General features: G+C 45.1%; 1 protein-coding gene across 1 annotated transcript in view; it reads left to right on the top strand.

Annotated features, from left to right (window-relative positions):
* The window catches only part of LOC139405471 (regulating synaptic membrane exocytosis protein 3-like), a 68,092-nt gene that overhangs the window by 18,692 nt on the left and 24,190 nt on the right, over positions 1 to 25,210 (top strand). The gene's annotated exons all lie outside the window — the stretch shown is intronic.

Raw genomic sequence — 25,210 nt, 5'->3', positions numbered from 1 at the left:
ACTTCTGACCCCTACTTGTTCCCTCCTTCCTCTGCTTGGAATCTCTCACCATTCCTGCTAGGTCAGAGCAGAATCTCTCACCATTCCTGCTAGGTCAGAGCAGAATCTCTCACCATTCCTGCTAGGTCAGAGCAGAATCTCCATTCCTGCTAGGTCAGAGATTTTGTCACACTCTCTCTCCTTCTCTTTCTCTCCATCTCTCTCACTATCCATTTGAGAGAGGGAGGAGAAGAGAGGGAGGAGAAGAGTAGAGAGGGGAAGAGAGGGAGGAGAGCAGAGGGAGGAGAGCAGAAGGAAGATAAGAACAGATGTAGGAGACCTTACAGTGAAATGTTTAATTACAAGCCCTTAAACAGTAATGAAGTTTTAAGAAAATTCCTAAAAATAAATGATTAAAGAGAAGCAGTAAAATAACAATAGCGAAGCTATATACAGGGTATTACGGTACAGAGTCAATGTGGAGACTATATACAGGGTATTACGGTACAGAGTCAATGTGGAGGATATATACAGGGTATTACGGTACAGAGTCAATGTGGAGACTATAGACAGGGTATTACGGTACAGAGTCAATGTGGAGGATATATACAGGGTATTACGGTACAGAGTCAATGTGAAGACTATATACAGGGTATTACGGTACAGAGTCAATGTGGAGGATATATACAGGGTGTTACGGTACAGAGTCAATGTGGAGGCTATATACAGGGAGTACCGGTACAGAGTCAATGTGGAGGCTATATACAGGGTGTTACGGTACAGAGTCAGTGTGGAGGCTATATACAGGGTGTTACGGTACAGAGTCAATGTGGAGACTATATACAGGGTGTTACGGTACAGAGTCTATATACTATATACTTCTCCTCCCTCTATCTCTCTCTCTCTCTCTCTCTCTCTCTCTCTCTCTGGTTAGAGTGTAGGGGCGGCAGGTAGCCTAGTGGTTAGAGTGTAGAGGAGGCAGGTATCCTAGTGGTTAGAGTGGAGAGGAGGCAGGTAGCCTAGTGGTTAGAGTGTAGAGGAGGCAGGTAGCCTAGTGGTTAGAGTGTAGGGGCGGCAGGTAGCCTAGTGGTTAGAGTGTAGGGGCGGCAGGTAGCTTAGTGGTTAGAGTGGAGGGGCGGCAGGTAGCCTAGTGGTTAGAGTGTAGAGGAGGCAGGTAGCCTAGTGGTTAGAGTGTAGAGGCCTAGTAGCCTAGTGGTTAGAGTTTTGGGACAGCAATTGAAAGGTTGCTCAATTGAATCCCCGAGTTGACAAAATACAAATCTGTCGTTCTGCCCCTGAACAGGCAGTTAACCCAGTGTTCCTAGACATCATTGTAAAAATAATTTGTTCTTAACTGACTTGCCTAGTTAAATAAAGGTTTGCAGGGGGGGGGCATATAGAGAGAAACAAACAAACAACCCAAGGCCCATTTCCATTAGTGAGGCCATTTTGATAAAGCTCTGTGGCATTTCTCTCTCTGACAGGCTCTCTAGGTGTGTAATTCATAAGAAACCAATCAGGTTGAGTGTTGCTGTAGAGGCTCCCAGTGACAGATCCACTGATTGGTTGATGGGGTAGGTCAGATCAAGTAGCACCCTGGGGCTGTTTCCTGATTTGCCCGATCGATCACATTTAGGATTTTAGTAATTTAGCAGACACTTTTATCCAGAACAACTTACAGTTATTGCATCATCATCTTCAGCTAGCGAGGTAGGACAACCACATATCTCACTCATAGTAAGTACAGTCGTGGCCAAAAGTTTTGAGAATGACGCAAATATTAATTTTCACAAAGTTTGCTGCCTCAGTTTGTATGATGGCAATTTGCATATACTCCAGAATGTTATGAAGAGTGATCAGATGAATTGCAATTAATTGCAAAGTCCCTTTTTGCCATGCAAATGAATTGAATCCCCCAAAAAACATTTCCACTGCATTTTCAGCCCTGCCACAAAAGGACCAGCTGACATCATGTCAGTGATTCTCTCGTTAACACAGGTGTGAGTGTTGACGAGGACTGGAAGGCTGGAGATCACTCTGACATGCTGACTGAGTTCGAATAAAAGACTGGAAGCTTCAAAAGGAAGCCAATGCTTGGAATCATTGTTCTTCCTCTGTCAACCATGGTTACCTGCAAGGAAACACGTGCGGTCATTATTGCTTCGCACAAAAAGGGCTTCACAGGCAAGGATATTGATGCCAGTAAGATTGCACCTAAATCAAACATTTATCGGATCATCAAGAACTTCATTGAGAGCGGTTCAATTGTTGTGAAGAAGGCTTCAGGGCGCCAAAGAAAGTCCAGCAAGCACCAGGACTCCTTAATTAAGTTAAGTTGATTCAGCTGCTGGATCAGGACACGACCAGTACAGAGCTTGCTCAGGAATGGCAGCAGGCAGGTGTGAGTGCATCTGCACGCACAGTGAGGCGAAGACTTTTGGAGGATGGCCTGGTGTCAAGAAGGGCAGCAAAGAAGCCACTTCTCTCCAGGAAAAACATCAGGTTCAGACTGATATTCTGCAAAAGGTACAGGGATTGGACTGCTGAGGGGACTGGGGTAAAGTCATTTTCTCTGATGAATCACCTTTCCGATTGTTTGTGGTATCTGGAAAAAAGCTTGTCCGGAGAAGACAAGGTGAGCGCTACCATCAGTCCTGTGTCATGCCAACAGTAAAGCATCCTGAGACCTTTCATGTGTGGGGTTGCTTCTCAGCCAAGGGAGTGGGCTCACTCACAATTTTGCCTAAGAACACAGCCATGAATAAAGAATGCTACCAACACATTCTCTGAGAGCAACTTCTCCCAACCATCCAGGAAAAGTTTGGTGACGAACAATGAGAAAGGGAGAGAGATAGAGGAACGGAGAGAGAGAGAGAGAGAGGAGCAGAGAGAGAGAGAGAGAGAGAGAGAGGAGCGGAGACAGAGAGAGAGAGAGAGAGAGAGAGAGAGAGAGAGAGAGCAGAGCAGAGGTCAGGATCAGAGCTCCTGCATTTTTCAGCATTTTCTTTAAAAAATATAGATTAGGAGTTAGATAAACTTGGATTTTTTGTTAGGAACACATTCTACCCTCTACAACATAACCCCTACTTCAAATCAAAATTTAAAACCTACAACCTGATTTTGGACGGGTTTACGGAATCACCTGGAAGGTTCACATACAGAACATTCTCTGGAAAACAACAGAAACCTGAAAACACCATCCAACCTGGAACTGAGTGAGTAATGTTCAGTCTGAAACTATATTTTATTTCCAAAAGCCAAGAAGAAAAATACACAACGTTACTTTGTAACGACTGAATTCTAACATAATTCTACCAAGCTTGATACAGCTTCAACTAGCACTGACGTGTCAAGTGAGAGGTGTCAAAGCCCATTAGCCCAACAATGGCAGGGGAGTCACACAGTCTACTCCAACCAAATGGAGAGGCCTTAGAAGCTGCCTCCCGCTGTTCAGAGGTAATTAAAATGCAGCACCCTGTGCATGTAAAGAATGATAAGGCAAGAAAAGATTACAAAATGAAGCTCCTTATGGAAAATCAAGAAACACTTTTTGCTGACTATTACAAAAATGGGAACATCAGCAACCTTATCTTCCACACAAACCATCCCCTGGCATGGCACAGTGCTATATTAGCACACTGCCCCTTTGTTAAGAGAGGGGGGGTTAACGAGGGGTGGAAACTCAGAATACTTGATAACGAGGACTCTGAGTCAGGTAATATAAATATCTTTAAGTCCGGAACAGTAATGGTACAGGGTAACCCCAAACAGTTTCAGATGGACTTTCACCTAATCAAAGAATTAGCCCAGCAGGAGAAGCTCTCCCTTGATAAAGATACCCCCACCCCGAGCGGGTCAGACCAGACCTCTTCATTATGTAACCCCACAGACGAGCAACCCCCAGCGGAGAGTCAACCTCCCAGCACAGATTACCACTCCCTCGTTGAAATGAAGGACAAATTCACCCAGCTGGAGGTAAGACAGGTGGAGCTGGAACAGCAGGTGATTACACTTCAGTCAGCACAGACCCAGACAACAGTCCAGCACAACAAGACCCCCTTAACCAGACCCGGAGAGCTGGAGGTGGACAGAGACATATCTGCACTCTGGACTGTGGTGAGACAACTTCAACAGGAGAAAGAGCAGAATCAGGAGAGGAACAGAGCACTAGAGGAGAGGATCAGACTGCTGGTGGAGGAGAGGTTGAGGGGGATGGAGGAGAGGGTGAGGGGGACGGAGGAGAGGTTGAGGGGGACGGCGTGTGACAGAGAACAACCCACTAGAGAGGTGGCCACCCCCACAGAGAAGCCAGCAGAACAGCCCACCTCAGCACCTGACAAAAGTCCTGACACCATAGCAGAACAGTCCACACCAGACCCTGACCATAGAGTCGACATCACAGCAGAACAGACAAATGAAGAACCACAAGCCCAGCGGCTCTCACCCCCTCTCAGCACCCCCCCTGTCAGCCACCCTGATAGCCCTTCTGACAACCCCCTCACACCCACTGAGGACAAACACAAGACACAGATTGTACTACTTATGGACTCAAATGGGAAATATATAGAAGAAAAAAAACTTTTTCCCAAACACAGTGTGTCTAAACTCTGGTGTCCAAACACCCAGCGCGCCCTCGACCTTCTGTCTGAGGACCAACTAGGTTCACCCAGCCACATAATAATACACACAGGCACAAACGACCTGAGAGCACAGCAGGAAAGGGTGGCCACAGCACTGAAGGGAGTGATTGAAAAGGCTTCTTCTACTTTCCCCAACCCACAAGTGGTTATCTCCACCCTGCTACAATACAGCGGGTAAACGCAAGTATTTCCCGTGACTGTGCCTCAAAACCAAATGTTTTCCTGGCCCACCACTCCACCCTGGACTTGAACAGCCTCTATGACCAGGTCCACCTCTACAAGGCAGCAGTGCCCACCTTTGCCCGGACTCTAAAGAACATCGCTCTGAAACGTATCCCCAACACTTCACACAGGAGCAACAGATCAATAGACACCCCACCCAGACCAGCGAGACACCCTCCCAGACCTGCAGGACCCCCCCTGGACCTACACATAGAGGACCCACGCCAAGAGGAATTACATCCAAACCACAGTACACCCAGACACATCCACACCCCCACCCCAACCAATCAACACCCCCCCACGTCAACCATGCGCACACCCCATTTAGGCCCCCTCAGATCAGACCTATGCCACTCCTGCCCACCCCATGCACCCCACCCCCGCAAAGAGGGCCTCAACATGGAAGCCACACATACGCCCAGGTAGTGAGCGGGCAAACAGTCCCAACCCCCACTCTCACACTCGCCCAAGCCAATGGCATGTACCAGATGCTCAGCAGGCTCTGCTCACACTTACTGGCCTGAGGCCAAACCACGACCAACAACATTGGACACTCTATGGAACAAAAAGCCTTCACTATATCATCCTGGAATATCCAAGGCCTGAGGTCATCTGCCTTTGGCCTAAAGAGCAGAAACCCGGACTTCACCAAAGAAATCGGTAATACAGACATTGTCATCCTGCAAGAAACCTGGTATAGAGGAGACGGACCCACTGGTTGACCTCTAGGTTACAGAGAGCTGGTAGTCCCATCCACCAAACTACCAGGTGTGAAACAGGGAAGGGACTCAGGGGGTATGCTAATTTGGTATAGAGCAGACCTAACTCACTCCATTAAATTAATCAAAACAGGAACATTCTACATTTGGCTAGAAATTCAAAAGGAAATTATCCTAACAGAGAAAAATGTCCTCCTGTGTGCTACCTATATCCCCCCACTAGAATCCCCATATTTTAATGAAGACAGCTTCTCCATCCTGGAGGGGGAAATCAATCATTTCCAGGCCCAGGGACATGTACTAGTCTGTGGCGACCTAAATGCCAGAACCGGACAAGAACCTGACACCCTCAGCACACAGGGGGACAAACACCTGCCTGGAGGTGACAGCATTCCCTCCCACATATGCCCCCCTAGGCACAACTATGACAACATAACCAACAAAAACGGGTCACAACTCCTGCAGCTCTGTCGCACGCTGGGTATGTACATAGTCATCGGTAGGCTTCGAGGGGACTCCTATGGTAGGTACACCTATAGCTCATCTCTTGGCAGTAGTACTGTAGACTACTTTACCACTGACCTCAACCCAGAGTCTCTCAGAGCGTTCACAGTCAGCCCACTGACAACCCTATCAGACCACAGCAAAATCACAGTCTACTTAAACAGAGCAATTCTCAATCATGAGGCATCAAAGCCAAAGGAACTGAGTAACATTAAGAAATGCTATAGATGTAAGGAATGCAGTTTGGAAACCTACCAAAAAACAATTAGGCAACAACAAATTCAATCCCTTTTAGAAAATTTCCTGGGTAAAACGTTCCACTGTAATAGTGAAGGTGTAAACTTGGCAGTAGAAAATCTTAACAGTATATTTGACCTCTCAGCTTCCCTATCAAATCTAAAAATCTCAAATAGAAAACCGAATAAAATTAACAATAATGACAAATGGTTTGATGAAGAATGCAAAAATCTAAGAAAGAAATTGAGAAACCTGTCCAACCAAAAACATAGAGACCCGGAAAACCTGAGTCTACGCCTTCACTATGGTGAATCACTAAAACAATACAGAAATACAATACGGAAAAAGAAGGAACAGCACGTCAGAAATCAGCTCAATGCAATTGAAGAATCCATAGACTCTAACCACTTCTGGGAAAATTGGAAAACACTAAACAAACAACAACACGAAGAATTATCTATCCAAAATGGAGATGTATGGGTAAACCACTTCTCCAATCTTTTTGGCTCTATAACAAAGAATAAAGAGCAAAAACATATACATGATCAAATACAGATCTTAGAATCAACTATTAAAGACTACCAAAACCCACTGGATTCTCCAATTACATTGAATGAGTTACAAGACAAAATAAAAACCCTCCAACCCAAAAAGGCCTGTGGTGTTGATGGTATCCTCAATGAAATGATCAAATATACAGACAACAAATTCCAATTGGCTATACTAAAACTCTTTAACATCATCCTTAGCTCTGGCATCTTACCCAATATTTGGAGCCAAGGACTGATCACCCCAATCCACAAAAGTGGAGACAAATTTGACCCCAATAACTGCCTTGGAATATGTGTCAACAGTAACCTTGGGAAAATCCTCTGCATTATCATTAACAGCAGACTCGTACATTTCCTCAATGAAAACAATGTACTGAGCAAATGTCAAATTGGCTTTTTACCAAATTACCGTACAACAGACCACGTATTCACCCTGCACACCCTAATTGACAACCAAACCAACCAAAACAAAGGCAAAGTCTTCTCATGCTTTGTTGATTTCAAAAAAGCCTTCGATTAAATTTGGCATGAGGGTCTGCTATACAAACTGATGGAAAGTGGTGTTTGGGGTAAAACATACAACATTATAAAATCCATGTACACAAACAACAAGTGTGTGGTTAAAATTGGCAAAAAACACACACATTTTTTCACACAGGGTCGTGGGGTTAGACAGGGATGCAGCTTAAGCCCCACCCTCTTCGACATATATATCAACGAATTGGCGCGGGCACTAGAAAAGTCTGCAGCACCCGGCCTCCCCCTGCTAGAATCCGAAGTCAAATGTCTGCTGTTTGCTGATGATCTGGTGCTTCTGTCACCAACCAAGGAGGGCCTACAGCAGCACCTAGATCTTATGCACAGATTCTGTCAGACCTGGGCCCTGACAGTAAATCTCAGTAAGACCAAAATGATGGTGTTCCAAAAAAGGTCCAGTCACCAGGACCACAAATACACATTCCATCTAGACACTGTTGCCCTAGAGCACACAAAAAACTATACATACCTTGGCCTAAACATCAGCGCCACAGGTAACTTCCACAAAGGTGTGAACGATCTGAGAGACAAGGCAAGAAGGGCATTCTATGCCATCAAAAGGAACATACATTTCAACATACCAATTAGGATTTGGCTAAAAATACTTGAATCAGTCATAGAGCCCATTGCCCTTTATGGTTGTTAGGTCTGGGGTCCGCTCACCAACCAAGACTTCACAAAATGGGACAAACACCAAATTGAGACTATGCACGCAGAATTCTGCAAAAAATATCCTCCGTGTACAACGTAGAACACCAAATAATGCATGCAGAGCAGAATTAGGCCGATACCCACTAATTATCAAAATCCAGAAAAGAGCAGTTAAATTCTACAACCACCTAAAAGGAAGCGATTCCCAAACCTTCCATAACAAAGCCATCACCTACAGAGAGATGAACCTGGAGAAGAGTCCCCTAAGCAAGCTGGTCCTGGGGCTCTGTTCACAAACACAAACACACCCTACAGAGCCCCAGGACAACAGCACAATTAGACCCAACCAAATCATGAGAAAACAAAAGATAATTACTTGACACATTGGAAAGAATTAACAAAAAAAAACAGAGCAAACTAGAATGCTATTTGGCCCTACACAGAGAGTACACAGCGGCGGAATACCTGACCACTGTGACTGACCCAAAATTAAGGAAAGCTTTGACTATGTACAGACTCAGTGAGCATAGCCTTGCTATTGAGAAAGGCCGCCGTAGGCAGACATGGCTCTCAAGAGAAGACAGGCTATGTGCTCACTGCCCACAAAATGAGGTGGAAACTGAGCTGCACTTCCTAACCTCCTGCCCAATGTATGACCATATTAGAGAGACATATTTCCCTCAGATTACACAGACCAACAAAGAATTCGAAAACAAATCCAATTTTGATAAACTCCCATATCTACTGGGTGAAATTCCACAGTGTGCCATCACAGCAGCAAGATTCGCGACCTGTTGCCACGAGAAAAGGGCAACCAGTGAAGATCAAACACCATTGTAAATACAACCCATATTTATGCTTATTTATTTTATCTTGTGTCCTTTAACCATTTGTACGTTGTTAAAACACTGTATATAAATATAATATGACATTTGTAATGTCTTTATTGTTTTGAAACTTCTGTATGTGTAATGTTTACTGTTAATTTGTATTGTTTTTCACTTTATATATTCACTTTATATATTATCTACCTCACTTGCTTTGGCAATGTTAACACATGTTTCCCACGCCAATAAAGCCCTTGAATTGAATTGAGAGAGAGAGGAACGGAGAGAGAGAGAGAGAGAGAGAGAGAGACAGAGAGGGGTCACAGGGGAGAGACAGAGAGGGGTCACAGGGGAGAGAGTATGTCAGCGTCTCATTATTACAGGCTGTTGTTATTACCATACTATTGCCTTCAGGGCGGTGTGCTCTGTGTTCCTGTGTTGTATTCTGGCTATTTGCTGCTATTTTTCACCCAATTTAAACTGTTGTTTGGGTGCTGCTCCGTGGCTGATAACAACGAGTTAAGTATAACTATAAGAAACGTAAGATGTGTCGAATCATTTGTATCCAGCTCAGGGCTCCAGCTTTGCATTCGAGAAGAGGATCTTTTGTTGCTGAGATTTACATAAATTCACTGAAAACCCACTAATACACGGTTACATTAACAGTGTTAGACGTTGCATCTTTTTTGGCCGGCTAATAGCCACCGATTAAAAGAAACGTTCGAATCCTATTGCTGCAGGATTATTTTGCCAAAATTAAGACCGAACACCTGTAGACATTAGTGTCTTAAAATAATAAATAAATAAATAATAATAAATAACCATGTGACTTCTGTCAACGCTGCTTCCCAGAGAGAGAGAGACGAGTCTAGTCTGCAGGGTTATTAAGTGTGGTAGTTATTAATAGACGGATCTGTCGGTCTCTCGCTCTCTGTCTGTCTCTCTGTCTGTCTCTGTCTGTCTCTCTCTCTCTCTCTCTTCCTCTCTCGCTCTCTCCTCCTCTCTCTCGCTCTCTCTGTCTCTCTCTCTCTCTCTCTCTTCCTCTCTCTCTCTCTCCTCCTCCTCTCTCTCTCTCTCCTCCTCTGTCTCTCTGTCTCTCTCAATTCAATTCAAGGGGCTTTATTGGCATGGGAAACATGTGTTAACATTGCCAAAGCAAGTGAAATAACTAATAAACAAAAGTGAAATAAACAATACAAAACGAGTAAACATTACACTCACAGAAGTTACTAAATAAGAAAGACATTTAAAATGTCATTATGTCTATATACAGTGTTGTAACAATGTACAAATGGTTAAAGTACACAAGGGAAAATAAATAAACATAAATATGGGTGTAACGGTTTTCTTGCGGTGAAGGAGAGGCGGACCAAAACGCAGCGTGGTTTCTATTCATGGTTCTTTAATGAAGAAAAATATACATGAACAGATTAACAAAAACAAGAAACGTGAAAACCTAAAACAATCCTATCTGGTGCAAACATAGAGACACAGGGACAGGAACAATCACCCACCAAACACACAGTGACACCCAGGCTACCTAAGTATGATTCTCAATCAGAGACAACTAATGACACCTGCCTCTGATTGAGAACCATACTAGGCCAAAACATAGAAATACCCCAAAACATAGAAAAACAAACATAGACTGCCCACCCCAACTCACGCCCTGACCATACTAAATAATGACAAAACAAAGGAAATAAAGGTCAGAACGTGACAATGGGTTGTATTTACAATGGTGTTTGTTTGTTCTTCACTGGTTGAACTTTTCTCATGGCAACAGGTCACACATCTTGCTGCTGTGATGGCACACTGGTATTTCACCCAGTAGATATGGGAGTTTATCCAAATCGGGTTTGTTTTCAAATTCTTTGTGGATCTGTGTAATCTGAGGGAAATCTGTGTCTCTAATATGGTCATCCATTTGGCAGGAGGTTAGGAAGTGCAGCTCAGTTTCCACCTCATTGTGTGGGCAGTGAGCACATAGCCTGTCTTCTCTTGAGAATCTCTCTCTCTCTCTGTCTCTCTCTCTCTCTCTCTCTCTCTCTCTCTCTCTCTCTCTCTCTCTCTCTTTCCCTTTCTCTCTCTCTCTCTCTTTCTCTCTCTCTCTTTCTCTGTCTCTCTCTCTCTCTCTCTCTCTCTCTCTCTCTCTCTCTGTCTCTCTCTCTCTCTCTCTCTCTCTCTCTCTCTCTTTCCCTTTCTCTCTCTCTCCCCTTCTGTCTCTCTGTCTCTCTCTCTCTCTCTCTCTCTCTCTCTCTCTCTCTCTCTCTCTCTGTCTCTCTCTCTCCCCCTCTCTCTCTCTGTCTCTCACTCTCTTCTGTGTTCCATGTCTTTACTACCCTAATAAGATAGTTGGTATTCAGATCACTTCCTGTTTCAAACATAAAGACCTAATAACTGTCACATGACAGAGTAGATTACAAGCTTAGTTTAACACAACAATAAAACACCCGTCCACACAGCCTCAATCCTCTGCTGAACACTGAACTCCTCCTCTCATAACACTGTATGGAAGCAGGGGTTTGGGAGAGAGATCTCATGTCATGTCATGTACTTTTACCTTCTCTCTCTCTCTCTCTCTCCCTTCCTTCTCCCCCTCTCTCTCTCGCCCTCCTCTCTCACCCTCCTTCTCTCTCCACTCTCCTCTTTTAAGTATGGACTCAGTGTCTGACACATACAAGTAATATTTCTAAAAGCCTATCAGTTCTCCTGCAGTGTGGTTAGATGATGCTGCTCTACACACACACACACACACACACACACACACACACACACACACACACACACACACACTGTTATATGAGGCAGGTCTACACCAGCTGTGATGGTCCATCTCATCTCTCTCACGTTGTCTCATCCCTTCCTTTGTTTCTCACTACCCTCCTGCTGTGAGTCTCCTATTTTCTCTGTCCATCCCTCTTCTATCGCTCCTCTCTTCATCTTCTCGTGTCTCTCTCTTTCTCTCTATCGCACAGTCTCAATCTTTTCTTGCCAAGCTTTCCTTTTGAGAGATCTCTCTTTCTCCCTCGTTATTTAGTCTATTCTTAGTGTGTTTTAACTGTAGCCGAGATCTAACCGAGCCTGTCATAACCGAGCCTGTCATAAACGAGCCTGTCATCACCGAGCCTGTCGTAACCGAGCCTTTCGTAACCGAGTCTGTCATCACCGAGCCTGTCGTAACCGAGCCTGTCGTAACCGAGCCTGTCATAAACGAGCCTGTCATCACCGAGCCTGTCATCACCGAGCCTGTCGTAACCGAGCCTGTCGTAACCGAGCCTGTCGTAACCGAGCCTGTCATCACCGAGCCTGTCGTCACCGAGCCTGTCGTAACCGAGCCTGTCGTAACCGAGCCTGTCGTAACCGAGGGTTATTCAGTGTGGTAGCAGAGAGCGTCTAGTCAGCAGGGTTATTCAGTGTGGTAGCAGAGAGACAGATCCGTCTAGTCAGCAGGGTTACTCAGTGTGGTAGCAGAGAGACAGATCCATCTAATCAGCAGGGTTACTCAGTGTGGTAGCAGAGAGACAGATCTGTCTAGTCAGCAGGGTTACTCAGTGTGGTAGCAGGGATACTTTTTGAAACTGCGACCTTTATTCACCAGCCTCCACATTTTGACTGGCTCGGCGAGAGAAATCACGTTTGCCCTCCCCCTGTGGATGTAACGGATCTAGCTAAAACATTTACCGCAAATTGAATGTTACATTTTGTAAGCTGGGCCTCGCTGTTCATGAAACTGTTCCCAAAGGTGTTCGATGGGGATGAGGTCAGGGCTCTGTGCAAGCCAGTCAAGTTCTTCCACACCGATCTCGATTTCCCTTCACTGGAACTAAGGGGACCTGGCCCAAACCATTAAAAAACAGGCCCAGAACATTATTCCTCCTCCACCAATTTTTACAGTTGGCACTATGCATTTGGGGCAGGTAGCGTTTTTCTCCTGGCATCCGCCAAACCCAGATTCGTCTGGTGACTCCAGAGAATGCATTTCCACTGCTTCAGATTGGCTGTGAGTTTTACACCACTCCAGCTGACGCTTGGCATTGCGCATGGTGATCTTAGGCTTGTGTGCTGCTGCTCGGCCATGGATACCCATTTCATGAAGCTCCCGACAAACAGTTATTGTGCTGATGTTGCTTCCAGACGCAGTTTGGAACTCGGTAATGAGTGTTGCAACCCGAGAACAGATCATTTTTACGCGCAAAGCGACTCAGCACTCACGTTCTGTGAGCTTGTGTGGCCTACCACTTCGCAGCTGAGCCGTTGTTGCTCCTAGACATTTCCACTTCACAATAACAGCACTTACAGTTGACCGTGGCAGCTCTAGCAGGGCAGAAGTTTGACGAAAGGTGCCACGTTGAAAGTCACTGAGCTCTTCAGTACGGGCCATTCTACTGCCATTGTTTGTCTATGGAGATTGCATGGATGTGTGCTCGATTTTATACACCTGTCAGCAACAGGTATGTCTGAAATATCCGAATCCACTAATTTGAAGGAGTGTCCACATACTTTTGGCCATGTAGAGTATTTATTCATAATCAGATGAAATATCACAAGAGGTAAATAGCAATAATGTTAAAAACAATGTAAAAAGAAGCATTTTCATGTCCCTGACAAACGGGAGAAATTTATCAGGGGGGATAGACCCATGTTACCATGACGACGTAGACGGCCTTTGCTGGGCTTTTGTTTCTGTTTACTGCTGCTGCCGCTTCTTTAACTCATCATAACTCATTTAACTCATCACATTTAACTCATCCTAACTCATTTAACTCATCATATTTAACTCATCATAACTCATTTAACTCATCATATTTAACTCATCATATTTAACTCATCATAACTCATTTAACTCATCATATTTAACTCATCATAACTCATTTAACTCATCATATTTAACTCATTGTTTCTTTAACTCATCCACCCGCTGCATAACGTCAGTGTCCAAAGGATCCTCAGCTGTCTTCCTCTTCCTGGCCACTGCAGCTGGTTCAGGGAGATGATGGAGGAGGTTGATGGGAGATGCAGGTCAGAGAGCAACGTGTGCGTTCTCGGACGGTGGGTTGGGTGCTGGTGAGAAGAGCTTGGGCTTTAGGGAGAGGGGGCAGGATCGGTGATGAACCAGGCCAGGGTGATGAACCAGACCAGGGTGGTGACGAACCAGGCCAGGGTGATGAACCAGACCAGGCTGGTGATGAACCAGGCCAGGGTGATGAACCAGACCAGGGTGATGAACCAGGCCAGGGTGATGAACCAGGCCAGGATCGGTGATGAACCAGACCAGGGTGATGAACCAGACCAGGGTGATGAATGAGGCCAGGGAGGTGATGAACCAGACCAGGATGATGAACCAGGCCAGGGTGATGAACCGGACCAGGGTGATGAACCAGGCCAGGGTGATGAACCAGGCCAGGGTGATGAACCAGACCAGAGTGATGAACCAGACCAGGGCAATGAACCAGACGAGGGTGATGAACCAGACCAGGGTGATGAACCAGGCCAGGGTGATGAACCAGGCCAGGGTGATGAACCAGGCCAGGATGATGAACCAGACCAGGGTGATGAACCAGACCAGGGTGATGATGAACCAGGCCAGGGTGATGAACCAGGCCAGGATGATGAACCAGACCAGGGTGATGAACCAGACCAGGGTGATGATGAACCAGGCCAGGGTGATGAACCAGGCCAGGATGATGAACCAGACCAGGGTGATGAACCAGGCCAGGGTGATGAACCAGACCAGGGTGATGAACCAAGCCAGGGTGGTGATGAACCAGACCAGGGTGATGAATAGGCCACGGTGATGAACCAGACCAGGGTGATGATGAACCAGACCAGGGAGGTGATGAACCAGACCAGGGTGATGAGGAACCAGACCAGGGTGATGATGAACCAGACCAGGGTGATGATGAACCAGGCCAGGGTGATGAACCAGACCAGGGTGATGAACCAGGCCAGGGTGATGAACCAGGCCAGGATCGGTGATGAACCAGACCAGGGTGATGAACCAGACCAGGGTGATGAATGAGGCCAGGGAGGTGATGAACCAGACCAGGGTGATGAACCAGGCCAGGGTGATGAACCAGATGAGGGTGATGAACCAGACCAGGGTGATGAACCAGGCCAGGGTGATGAACCAGGCCAGGGTGATGAACCAGGCCAGGATGATGAACCAGACCAGGGTGATGAACCAGACCAGGGTGATGATGAACCAGGCCAGGGTGATGAACCAAGCCAGGATGATGAACCAGACCAGGGTGATGAACCAGACCAGGGTGATGATGAACCAGGCCAGGGTAATGAACCAGGCCAGGATGATGAACCAGACCAGGGTGATGAACCAGGCCAGGGTGATGAACCAGACCAGGGTGATGAACCAAGCCAGGGTGGTGATGAACCAGACCAGGGTGATGAATAGGCCAGGGTGATGAACCAGACCAGGGTGATGATGAACCAGACCAGGGAGGTGATGAACCAGACCAGGGTGATGAGGAACCAGACCAGGGTGATGATGAACCAGACCAGGGTGATGATGAACCAGGCCAGGGTGATGAACCCGACCAGGGTGATGAACCAGGCCAGGGTGATGAACCAGGCCAGGATGATGAACCAGACCAGGGTGATGATGAACCAGTCCAGGGTGATGAATAGGCCAGGGTGATGAACCAGACCAGGGTGATGATGAACCAGACCAGGGAGGTGATGAACCAGACCAGGGTGATGAGGAACCAGACCAGGGTGATGATGAACCAGACCAGGGTGATGATGAACCAGGCCAGGGTGATGAACCAGACCAGGGTGATGAACCAGGCCAGGGTGATGAACCAGACCAGGGTGATGAATGATGCCAGGGAGGTGATGAACCAGACCAGGATGATGAACCAGACCAGGGTGATGATGAACCAGACCAGGGTGATGAACCAGACCAGGGTGATGATGAACCAGACCAGGGTGATGAACCAGACCAGGGTGATGAACCAGACCAGGGTGATGATGAACCACCTGTAGATGGGTCTTCGGGGTTCTGCTCTGTCTCTGGTCAGTCCTAAACACCACTCCCCTCCCACACCTACAAGCAGATGACCAATACATTAGAATACATTAGAATATATTAGATATTAGCCTGATATATTAGGCTACTTTGAGTTCAAATGCTTACTCAAAACAATTGATTATTATTAAACTACTCTGTTACACCAAGTTTGATTCTCCTGCAACTTCCCTGCCACCTACACACACGACATGACATTGAGTATTGTTCAAGTAGACTGTGATTTTCTCCATCTCTCTCTCTCTCTTTCTAGTTTAATTATGTATTCATTAATTGTTAACCCTTTCCACTCTCTGTTAATATCTCTCGTCTTTTTTGTTAGTGTTCTTCAACCCTTCAGCTTTGTCTCTCTAATCAAAAGCAGATCAATTCAGTATCAAATTACATGGTACCTCACTGTAATTAATTATAACAGTTAGATAACAAACCTCTGTAACACACACACACACACACACACACACACACACACACACACACACACACACACACACACACACACACCCACACACTAACACACACACACACACACACACACACACACACTAACACACACACACACACACACACACTCATACACACACACACACACACACACACACACACACACGTACGAATACACACTCAGACACACACACATTAACACACACGGCTATGATCGCGTCGACAGAGATTGTCGCCTCACTTCTAGTTCTTAGGAAACTATCCAGTATTTATTTATTTTTTTTCAGATTTTATTTACTACCCAAGGAAATCTCATGTCTTATTACATATTGGATATAAGAGCAACGTCAACTCACCAACATTACGACCAGGAAAACGACTTTCCCGAAGCAGATCATCTGTTTGGACCTCCACCCTGGACATGGGATCTAATTCCAGTAGTCGACCCATAACAACGGCGCCACAGAAGGGGCAGGCGAAGCGGCCACCTGGTCAGGCTCCGTAGACGGGCACATTGCCCACCACTCCAGAGATTAATACTAGCCAATGTCCAGTCTCTTGACAACAAGGTAGACGGAATTCGAACGAGGGTTGCCTTCCAGAGAGACATCAGAGATTGCAACATTCTCTGTTTCACGGAAACATGGCTCTCTCTGGATATGTTGTCGGAATGCTTTATGATTAACGACTCATGGTGTAATCATAACAACATACAGGAACTCAAGACCTTCTGCTCACCCAACCTATAATTCCTTGCAATCAATTGTCGGCCATTTTACCTACCAAGAGAATTCTCGTCAGTTATAGTCACAACTGTGTCCATTCCCCCTGAAGCAGACACCAAGGCGGCCATCAAGGAACTTCACTGGGCTAAATGGAAACCATATATCCTGAGGCTGAATTTATTGTAGTTTTAGGATTTTAACAAATAAAATTTGAGAACAAGGCTACCTAAATTCTAGCAGCATATTGATTGCACTACGCGCGGGGGTAATACCCTCGACCACTGCTACTCTAACTTCTGCAATGCATACAAAACTGAAAGCGCGATCCACCGCATTTAACCATGGAAAGAGGTCTGGGAATATGGCTAAATATTAACACTGTAGTTATTTCCTCCGCAAGGCAATCAAACAAGTCGAAATGCCGGTACTGGGACAAGGTGGAGTCACAATTCAACGGCTCAGACACGAGACGTATGTGGCGGTGTCTACAGGAAGTCATGGACTACAAAAAGAAAACCAGCCATGTTACGGACACCGACGTCTTGCTTCCAGACAAACTAAACACCTTCTTTGCCCGCTTTGAGGATAATACAGTGCCACTGATGCGGCCCACTACCAAACACTGCGGGCCCTCCCTCTCCTTCTCCGTGGCCGACGTGAGTTAAACATTTAAACTTGTTAACCCTCGCAAGGCTGCTGGTCCAGACGGCATCCCTAGCCGCGTCCTCAGAGCATGGTGGTGTGCTTACGGACATATTCAATCGCTCCCTATCCCAGTCTGTTGTCTCCACATGCTTCAAGATGGCTACCATAGTTCCTGTACCCAAGAAGGCAAAGATTACTGAACTAAATGACCCTCTCCCCGTAGTACTCACTTCTGTCATCATGAAGTGCTTTGAGAGGCTAGTCAAGGATCATATCACCTCCACCTTACCGGTCACCCTAGACCCACTCCAGTTTGCATACCGCCCCAACAGGTCCACAGACAACGCAATCGCCATCACACTGCACACTGCCCTAACCCATCTGGACAAGAGGAATACCTATGTACGAATGCTGTTCATTGGCTGCAGCTACAGCTCAGAATTCAACACTATAGTACCCTCCAAGCTCATCATCAAGCTGGAGGCCCTGGGTCTCAACCCTGCCCTGTGCAACTGGGTCCTGGACTTTCTGACGGGCCGTCCCCAGGTAGTGAAGGTAGGAAACAACATCTCCACTTTGCTGACCCTCAACACTGGGGCCCCACAAGGGTGTGTGCTCAGCCCCCTCCTGTACTCCCTGTTCACCATGACTGTGTGGCCATGCACGCCTCCAACTCAATCATCAAGTTTGCAGACGACATAACAGTAGTGGGCTTGATTACCAACAACGACGAGATGGCCTACAGGGAGGAGGTGAGGGCACTCTGAGTGTGGTGTCAGGAAACCAACCTCTCACTTAATGTCAACAAAACAAAGGAGATGATCGTGGATTTCAGGAAACAACAGAGGGAGCACCCCCCTATCCACATCGATAGTAGTGGAGAAGGTGGAAAGTTTTAAGTTCCTCGGCGTACACATCACTGACAAACTGAATTGGTCCACCCACACAGAGCGTTCTTCAGGAGGCTGAAGAAATTTGGCTTGTCACCCAAAACCCTGACAAACTTTTACAGATGCACAATCGAGAGCATCCTGTTGGTCTGTATCACAGCCTGGTACGGCAACTGCACCGCCCTCAACCACAAGGCTCTCCAGAGGGTGGTGCGGTCTGCACAACGCATCACCGGGGGAAAACTACCTGCCCTCCATGACACCTACAGCACCCGATGTCATATTTCAAGTACCTCATTGGACCAACTCTGCTCTCTGCTATTTGTGTAAATGTTTGTCTTTTAAATGAATCTTGTGGGTTTCCTACAGTGTCTTTGCCATGTCTTTAACACACCTATACATAGTCTATACAGGCGTAACTCTAAATGAATACACTATTATCCGTATGTGTAGTGATTATGGTTTACAGAGAAAGCACACTACCGAGTGCACTGCCTGTCTTATAAGAGGCTTTAGTACAGCTCTAGCCATCAGGGTTGGGCTTAATTCCATTTAAATTCCAGACAATTCAATAAGTACAATTACATTCTCTTCAATGCTTTTCAATTAGAAACATTTGGAATTGGAATTTTGGTTTACTTTCTGAATGGACTGGAATTGAAATGTAATTGACCCTAATCCTGCTGTCCTGTCCTGTCTGAACATGTTTGGAGCTGGGTTGCCCTTAATGTAGTGAATTAGAGAAATGAAACCACTAATCTAGACACACGCACATACACTTCATCACTGCCCTGGCCTGGTTCATCACCGCCCTGGCCTGGTTCATCACCGCCCTGGCCTGGTTCATCACCAATCCACATTTAGGACAGCATAGAGAATCTAGACACACACACATACACTTCTGTGTGAGTCCTTTCTGAGAAATCCACATTTAGGACAGCATACGTATGGGACCTTAACAACTTTTGGTGTGTGTGTGTGTGTGTGTGTGTGTGTGTGTGTGTGTGTGTGTGTGTGTGTGTGTGTGCATGTGCGTGTGTGCGTGAGTGTGTGTGTGTGTGTGTGTGTGTGTGTGTGTGTGTGTGTGTGCGTTCATCACTGGGGACTCCAATAATTGTATTTTTTATTTATTTTTTATTTCACCTTTATTTAACCAGGTATTTATATATATATATAACCCTAACCCTTTATTTAACCAGGTAGGCTAGTTGAGAACAACTGCGACCTGGCCAAGATAAAGCATAGCAGTGTGAACAGACAACACAGAGTTACACATGGAGTAAACAATTAACAAGTCAATAACACAGTAGAAAAAAAAGAGTCTATATACATTGTGTGCAAAAGGCATGAGAAGGTAGGCAAATAATTACAATTTAGCAGATTAACACTGGAGTGATAAATGATTAGATGGTCATGTGCAGGTAGAGATACTGGTGTGCAAAAGAGCAGAAAAGTAAATAAATACAGTGCCTTGCGAAAGTATTCGGCCCCCTTGAACTTTGCGACCTTTTGCCACATTTCAGGCTTCAAACATAAAGATATAAAACTGTATTTTTTTGTGAAGAATCAACAACAAGTGGGACACAATCATGAAGTGGAACGACATTTATTGGATATTTCAAACTTTTTTAACAAATCAAAAACTGAAAAATTGGGCGTGCAAGCTACCCCCAGCCATAAGAAGTAAAATAGTGAAACTTAGCAAAACAAACAATAAACAAACAAACAAACGAAACAACAAACCGTGAGGTGCTACATACACTTACTCAAAACGATATCCCATAACACACAGGTGGAAAAATGCTACTTAAGTATGATAAATACTAAATAATATATATATAAATAATAATAAATTAAATATGATCCCCAATTAGAGACAACGATAGCCAGCTGTCTCTAATTGGGAAACATACCAAAACACCAACATAGAAAAAAACAAACAAGAACCCCCCACATAGAAAATATAAACTAGACTAAATCCCTAGTCACGCCCTGACCTACTGTACCATAGAAAATAAAGGCTTCCTATTGGTCAGGAAGATATAACAGCTAACCTACATGCCTTTTGTTGTGGCTGTTATGGCACTTGTATGTAGCCTTATGACAGATGGGTCATAACTGGTCTTTATACTAATATGTTGTATTTATGTCAGCTTTATATATATGCCTGGTAAGCTAGTTACAATTGCGACCTGGCCAAGATAAAGCATAGCAGTTCGACACATACAACAACACAGAGTTACACATGGAATAAACAAAAACATACAGTCAATAATACAGTAGAACTAAAGAAAACAAAAAGGTACACAGTGAGTTTAAATGAGTTAAAACTTCTTTCTTCTACTTGAGACGCAGATGTCTCAAGTAGACACCTGGAAATGCAAATGCGCTACGCTAAATGCTAAATGTACTCGTTAAAACTCAAACGTGCATCAAAATTCACAAGCAGGGTATTGAATTAAAGCTACACTCGTTGTGAACCTAGCCAACAAGTCAGATTTTTAAAATGCTTTTCGGCGAAAGCATGAGAAGCTATTATCTGATAGCGTGCAACACCCCAAAATGCCTGAATGCGATGTAAACAAAGATATAGCTTAGCCGGCGCTACACAAAACGCAGAAATAAAATATAAAACATTCATTACCTTTGACGAGCTTCTTTCTTGGCACTCCTATATGCCCCATAAACATCACTATTGGGTCTTTTTTTCGTTTAAATCGGTCCATATATACCCAAAATAGCTTTCTATGGAAGCTGTGTCATTCAGAAAAAAACATCGTTTTTAAACGCTGCGTCATTTTTTAAAATTAAAAAAGTTGACGATAAACTTTCACAAAACACTTCGAAATCCTTTTGTAATCCAACTTTAGGTATTAGTAAACGTTTATAATCTATCAAAATGATTACAGGGCGATGTATATTCAATAGCTCCTCGTCTGCAAATCAATGGCTGCCAATGTCCACATTGAAAACATCCTGGTGGAGACCGGAAGAAACGGAATCCAGATAGTTGGATTTTCCAACAAAAAATTCCATTGAAAATGACGACAATGGCGACATCGTGTGGAATTTGTATGAATTGCATGCAGGTCGATATTAAATTTTGTCCCCTTTTAACAACCCATGAAAGTGACTTATGGAAATTATTTTTAGCTTTCAGAGAGCAGTTTTTCTTGCGTTTTTCAATGAAACACACGATCTGTTATAGTCACAGCCGTGATTTAACCAGTTTTAGAAACTTCAGAGTGTTTTCTATCCACACATACTAATCATATGCATATACTATATTCCTGGCATGAGTAGCAGGACGCTGAAAAGTTGCGCGATTTTTAACAGAATGTTCGAAAAAGGAGGGGGTAGAAGTAAGAGGTTAAATTAAGGCAATAAATAGGCCATGGTGGCGAAGTAATTACAATATAGAAATTAAACACTGGGATGGTAGATGTGCAGAAGATGAATGTGTAAGTAGAGATACTGGGGTGCAAAGGAGCAAGATAAATACAGTATGGGGATGAGGTTGTTGGATGGGCTATTTACAGATGGGCTATGTACAGGTGCAGTGATCTGTGAGCTACTCTGACAGCTGGTGCGTAAAGCTAGTGAGGGAGATGTGAGTCTCCAGCTTCAGTGATTTTTGCAGTTCGTTCCAGTCATTGGCAGCAGAGAACTGGAAGGAAAGGCGACCAAATGAGGAATTGGCTTTGGGGATGACCAGTGAGATATACCTGCTGGAGCGCGTGCTACGAGTGGGTGCTGCTATGGTGACCAGTGAGTTGAGATAAGGCGGGGCTTTACCTAGCAGAGACTTGTAGATAACCTGTAGCCAGTGAGTTTGGCAACGAGTATGAAGCGAGGGCCAACCAACGAGAGCGTACAGGTCGCAGTGGTGGGTAGTGTATGGGGCTTTGGTGACAAAACGGATGGCACTGTGATAGACTGCATCCAATTTGTTGAGTAGAGTGTTGGAAGCTATTTTATAGATGACATCGCCGAAGTCGAGGATCGGTAGGATGGTCCGTTTTATGAGGGTATGTTTGGCAGCATGAGTGAAGGATACTTTGTTGCGATATAGGAAGCCGATTCTAGATTTAATTTTGGATTGGAGATGCTTAATGTGAGTTTACAGTCTAACCAGACACCCAGGTATTTGTAGTTGTCCACGTATTCAAAGGCAGTGATCGATTGAAGAGCATGCATTTAGTTTTACTTGCATTTAAGAGCAGTTGTGGGCCACGGAAGAAGAGTTGTATGGCATTGAAGCTCGTCTGGAGGTTAGTTAACACAGTGTCCAAAGAGGGGCCAGAAGTATACAGAATGGTGTTGTCTGCGTAGAGGTGGATTAGGGAATCACCAGCACCAAGAGCGACATCATTGATGTATACAGAGAAAAGAGTCGGCCCGAGAATTGATCCCTGTGGCACCCCCATAGAGACTGCCAGAGGTCCGGACAACAGGCCCTCCGATTTGACACACTGAACTCTATCAGAGAAGTTGTTGGTGAACCAGGCGAGGCAATCATTTGAGAAACCAAGGCTGTCGAGTCTGCAAATAAGAATATGGTGATTGACAGAGTTGAAAGCCTTGGCCAGGTCGATGAATACGGCTGCACAGTAATGTCTCTTATCGATGGCGGTTATGATGTCGTTCAGGACCTTGAGCGTGGCTGAGGTGCACCCATGACCAGCTCTGAAACCAGATTGCATAGTGGAGAATGTACGGTGGGATTCAAAATGGTTGGTAATCTGTTTGATAACTTGGCTTTAGAAGACCTTAGAAAGGCAGGGTAGGATAGATATAGGTCTGTAGCAGTTTGGGTCTAGAGTGTCCCCCCTTTGAAGAGGGGGATGACTGCAGCTGCTTTCCAATCTTTGGGAATCTCAGACAACACGAAAGAGAGGTTGAACAGGCTAGTAATAGGGGTTGCAATAATTCCGGCAGATCATTTTAGAAAGAGAGGGTCCAGATTGTCTAGCCCGGCTGATTTGTAGGGGTACAGATTGTCTAGCCCAGCTGATTTGTAGGGGTCCAGATTTTCTAGCCCAGCTGATTTGTAGGGGTCCAGATTGTCTAGCCCAGCTGATTTGTAGGGGTCCAGATTGTCTAGCCCAGCTGATTTGTAGGGGTCCAGATTTTGCAGCTCTTTCAGAACATAAGCTATCTGGATTTGGGTGAAGGAGAAATGGTGGGGTTGCTATGGAGGGTGCCGGGCAGTTGACCGGGGTAGGGGTAGCCAGGTGGAAAGCATGGCCAGCCGTAGAAAATGATTATTGAAATTTTCAATTATAGTGGATATATCGGTGGTAACAGTGTTTCCTAGCCTCAGAGCAGTGGGCAGCTGGGAGGAGGTGCTCTTATTCTCCATGGACTTTACAGTGTCCCAGAACTTTTCTGAGTTTGTACTACAGGATGCAAATTTCTGTTTGAAAAAGCTACCCTTAACTTTCCTAACTGCCTGTGTATATTTGTTCCTAACTTCCCTGAAAAGTTGCATATCGTGGGGGCTGTTCGATGCTAATGCAGAACGCCACAGGATGTTTTTGTGCTGGTCAAGGGCAGACAGGTCTGGAGTGAACCAATGGCTATATCTGTTCCTAGTTCTACATTTTCAGAATGGGGCATGCTTATTTAAGATGGTGAGGAAGGCACACGGAGAAAGAGAAGAGGGGAGAAGAGAAGGATAGAGGAAACTAATGGAGTGTAAAGTAATGGAGAGAGGAGAAGAGAGGAGAGGAGATGACGAGAGAGGAGAGGAGAGAAAGGAGAAGAGAGGAGGAGAAAGAAGAGGATGAGAGGAGAGAGGAGAGGAGGGGAGGAGAGAGAAGAGGAGAGGAGAGAAGGAGAGAAGGAGAAAGGGGAGGATTGGAGGGAGAGAGAGAGGAGAGAGAAGAGGGGGAGAGAGGAGGAGAGAGAAGATGAGAGGGGAGGAGAGAAGGAGAAAGGAGAGGATTGGAGGGAGAGAGGAGAGAGAAGAGGGGGAGAGAGGAGGAGAGAGAAGATGAGAGGGGAGGAGAGAATGAGAAAGGAGAGGATTGGAGGGAGAGAGAGAGGACAGAGAAGAGGGGGAGAGAGGAGGAGAAAGGATGGGAAGAAATATGAGTTGGAAATTTCAGTCACTCACCCACTCCTAAAATGACATTACATCCTCCTAGCAGCTAGCTGTTTTTAGCTTTTTTTCATGAATAGACACGCTAGCTTATTAGCCATGATATGACTGACTTCATTGCCCTTGCTAATTCAATTTTCTTGACATTCCCAGCCTGAGTTACATTCATCCGTTTTTGTTCAAAATATTGAGTCATTGAAACTGAACAAGAGCATTCTTAATGGAGGCCATAGACGATGTACCAGGTCAGCTGTGATTTACAACCTGCTGGAAATACTTTCTGGAGTATCAAGACATGTATTGGTGAATTATATTACCCCTTGGTGAATCATATTAACCCTTGGTGAATCATATTTACCCTTGGTGAATCATATTAATCCTTGGTGAATCATATTAACCCTTGGTGAATCATATTTACCCTTGGTGAATTATATTAACCCTTGGTGAATCATATTTACCCTTGGTGAATCATATTAATCCTTGGTGAATCATAT

Source organism: Oncorhynchus clarkii, unplaced genomic scaffold (genome assembly GCF_045791955.1).
Source record: "Oncorhynchus clarkii lewisi isolate Uvic-CL-2024 unplaced genomic scaffold, UVic_Ocla_1.0 unplaced_contig_12117_pilon_pilon, whole genome shotgun sequence".
NCBI lineage: Eukaryota > Metazoa > Chordata > Actinopteri > Salmoniformes > Salmonidae > Oncorhynchus > Oncorhynchus clarkii.
This window is presented reverse-complemented; position numbering and strand designations above follow the sequence as displayed.